This window comes from Triticum urartu, unplaced genomic scaffold (genome assembly GCF_056163025.1).
Source record: "Triticum urartu cultivar PI428250 unplaced genomic scaffold, HENAU_Tu73 scaffold2, whole genome shotgun sequence".
NCBI classification, from domain to species: Eukaryota; Viridiplantae; Streptophyta; class Magnoliopsida; order Poales; family Poaceae; genus Triticum; species Triticum urartu.
In genome coordinates, this window is record NW_028260368.1 from 1,671,478 (window position 1) to 1,675,364 (window position 3,887).

Here is a 3,887-nt window from a genome sequence, read left to right on the forward strand (position 1 = left end):
AAATAATTAAAGAATACAATCCTTGTCGAATTAGCAAAGATTTTGGTTCGAAATCCTTTCATTTAATTAGCCAGCCCCGCCTTTTCTATGCTCTGATTTCTGAGGCCTTATTTAGCTTGGGTACCCCTTTAAATTGAATTTCTATTTTCAAAAATGGGGTTTACCAAATTTTTAATGACTCTGAGGTTCAACCCAATCCATCTTTTCTTTCTTTTTCCTTCCGATACTAAAAAAAGATTGAAAAGGATCAAATTTTGTCATATCACGAAGAAATCTATCCCTCCCATAGCAATAACTAGAATTAAAAAAAAGGGAATGACAAAGCATCTGGGAATAAACGATTAATTTCTATCAATAAACCTGCTAAAGCACCAAACCATAGAGTACTTAGCACGGGTGCTACAGAGAGATATGTTTTTATATCCCGCATTGAAAATCCTCCTTCCTTGTTGGAATACATATATGATCATAAACTCTTGCCCAAGATTGTTATGCTATATATAAAATGAACCATATCGACGAAATTTTCCTATCCCTAAAAAAGAAAAAGATGACCCCTTCTTCCTATATATTACCAAGGAAAAGTAATCCTTCTTTTATAGGCGAAATTATATTGGATTTTATATGTATATAATTCCTTAATTATATGAGACCAAAAAGAAGAAATGACACGAGGGTTCTATATATAGATAGAGAAAGAAAGAAGAAGAAAATTATGATGTGGAAAAGAAGACAGGAATTGTGTACAATGGCATTGTACAACAATTTAATTTGGAAAAGGGATGTAGCGCAGCTTGGTAGCGCGTTTGTTTTGGGTACAAAATGTCACAGGTTCAAATCCTGTCATCCCTACCTATTACTTCTTTCTTCTTTATAGGCAGTAGCGACGAGATCAATTAAAGTAAAGTGGGTATAACTTGAATTTGTGGAGACTATACGTACGTGAGATACATTAGGAATAGAAAAAGATTTTCTTTTTGAATGAATGAAAGCGCTCTTAGTTCAGTTCGGTAGAACGCGGGTCTCCAAAACCCGATGTCGTAGGTTCAAATCCTACAGAGCGTGATTCCATCTATTTTATGTCGAAGCAGAGTAAAATAACTTAACAAAATTGAATTGTAACTCCAATTTCAATTTGACCTCCTCTCTGGTCTGGAGGAGGTCAATCAAAAAAAAAAAATGACTCAATCAAAGATCCAACTGATCCCCACGCCTGTATTGCAAATACGCAGTCACGAATAATCCCGCTAAAGTAATAGGAATTAGGCCTAAGACGATTCCAAATAGAAAAACTTCAATCATTTCGATTTGTTCGAGGGGATAAAAAAAGAGGTACGATCTATCCCTAAATAGTACTCTAAATTATCCACGAATCTCAATGACCAAGAAAAGAATTCCTAATTAGTCTGGAAAAGAGTCGTAGAATGCCAGGAATCCCAAAGAAAGATTTTTCTTTTCTGAATTATAATTATTCAGTCAATTCAAATAAGGCGTATCTTGTTCAAGCCAATAAATAGAGCTGGGGTTATAGTTAAAGCAGCCAGTAGAAAACCAAAATAACTAGTTAAAGTAAGCATGAAAGAGTTAAATTCCATTTATTTTTTTTTACTACACTACATATGTTGGTAAAGCATTTACCTAAGTTATGGAAAATTCATAATTCATCAGTTATTTTAGATAATACTAAAAAACAAGATAGAGTAAGATACAGAAGTGTAAAAGAAAGTGGATTCATCAGATGATACATGAGTCCCTAATTCCGAATCAAGAGATTTGTTGTGGAATTTGTCAATTGAGTAAAGTAATAATATTAAGAACTAGATCATCTAACCCCATTGAATGAAAAAAAGAAATTCAATTTTCAGGGAAATTTTTGAATAAGAGATAAATAAACAATTGAATTTGAAAAAAAAAACTTCTTTCTATTTTGGATAATTTCTTTTTCAATAGGACCCTCTTTTTGGAGTGAACGATCGAATATTCCCCTATTCCTTCTTATTTTAACTGATTGTATTCCATATGGAATAAGAGGAGAACAAAAGCATTCCACGACCTGCCAAGGGGCTGTTAAAAAAAAAAAAAAAAGAAAGCTCTTCCTTGAATTTACTTTATTTTTATTCCTTTTTCGAACTCCAACCAAAGTAGATTCGAAGACGAGTCACTTCAATTATCCTTTTAAGTTCTATTCTATCTTCTGTCTTTCCCTATTTCATCTCGTAAAGTTCCGCGCTCGCAGTTTGGTCAAGAAAGTTAGACCTAATCCAACAAACAATACAAGGATGAATTACGAATTATGAAAGGATAGATTTCACATATACTTGTCCTTGTATTGTGTCAGTATGAGAATATCCTTCCTAAATTATTTATCCAAACCTATTGATCATTAACTTAGATTTTCCCAAGATTTTGGCTGCTATTCCGAATTACTCTATTATTCCGAAGCCAATGAAAAGTAAGTAGAACCTACAAAAATGGGGTTTTCTATTGATGCCTTGAATAACATATAGCTTACCTATAGACAAAAAAAAAATAAAAAAGTAATTATGTTTCGGAACCAGGCAAAACCAGATTGCTGTGCCATAGGAAGGATAGCTATACTAATTCGGTATACTCAAAATACACCTTTGGTACAAAATTGACAATCTCACAAGGATGAAATATCAGTAATTTTCTATTTACTGGTCGATCCCATCTTTTACGGAATCAATTCCTTTTTTGAATGTACAAAAATTTTGGGAGTTCAGCATGTCTGGAAGCACGGGAGAACGTTCTTTTGCTGATATTATTACCAGTATTCGATACTGGGTTATTCATAGCATTACTATACCTTCCCTATTCATTGCGGGTTGGTTATTTGTCAGTACGGGTTTAGCTTATGACGTGTTTGGAAGTCCTAGGCCAAACGAGTATTTCACGGAAAGCCGACAAGGAATTCCGTTAATAACCGACCGTTTTGATTCTTTAGAACAACTCGATGAATTTAGTAGATCCTTTTAGGAGGCCCTCAATGACCATAGATCGAACCTATCCTATTTTTACAGTGCGATGGCTGGCTATTCACGGACTAGCTGTACCTACTGTTTTTTTCTTGGGATCAATATCAGCAATGCAGTTCATCCAACGATAAAACAAATTCCAACTATAGAACTATGACACAATCAAACCCGAATGAACAAAATGTTGAATTGAATCGTACCAGTCTATACTGGGGTTTATTACTCATTTTTGTACTTGCTGTTTTATTTTCCAATTACTTCTTCAATTGAGAGAAAGAAAGAGACTAATAAGAATTCTCTTATCCCATTTGGAAGGATACCATCCTTATAACTACCCATGACTGTTTTTGTCTCTAGCATGACCAATTGATAAAATGTGGAGGAAAGTAGGGGAAATGGCCGATACTACTGGAAGAATTCCTCTTTGGCTGATAGGTACTGTAGCTGGTATTGCTGTGATTGGTTTAGTAGGTGTTTTCTTTTATGGTTCATATTCTGGATTGGGTTCATCTCTATAGTAATCGGAGGGACCAGATTGTAAACATGAAAAAGTAGGAGCTTAGCGGGTCCTTACCCCCCTTTATCTGATTAGAGCGGAAAGGACCCGCGGAATTTTTATTTTACTCTTATAACGCGAATTGAATCTATTCGATTCACTCTTATGAAGCAACAAGAAAAAGAGATCACTCGAGGATCCAATATCTTATTCCACGAAGGAAGTATCCTGAAAATCCTTGATTTAGTTTCGAGTAATAAACTAATAAAACCTTAATCAAAACTATTCAACTAGCCTAAAAATAAAAAAACCTTCAATGGAAGAGTTTACTTTTTTTTTGCAAAATTTCTGTAAATTTGAAGTTGAACTTAATTAAACAAGCCAAGCAATTTGCT

At 34.1% G+C, this 3,887-nt stretch overlaps 1 non-coding gene across 1 annotated transcript; it reads left to right on the forward strand.

The window, feature by feature from the left end:
• Nucleotides 1-778: 778 nt before the first annotated feature.
• TRNAP-UGG (transfer RNA proline (anticodon UGG)) lies at nucleotides 779-852 on the forward strand. Its single transcript has one exon. It is a non-coding gene; the product is annotated as a tRNA-Pro (tRNA).
• The last annotated feature ends 3,035 nt before the right edge of the window (nucleotides 853-3,887 follow it).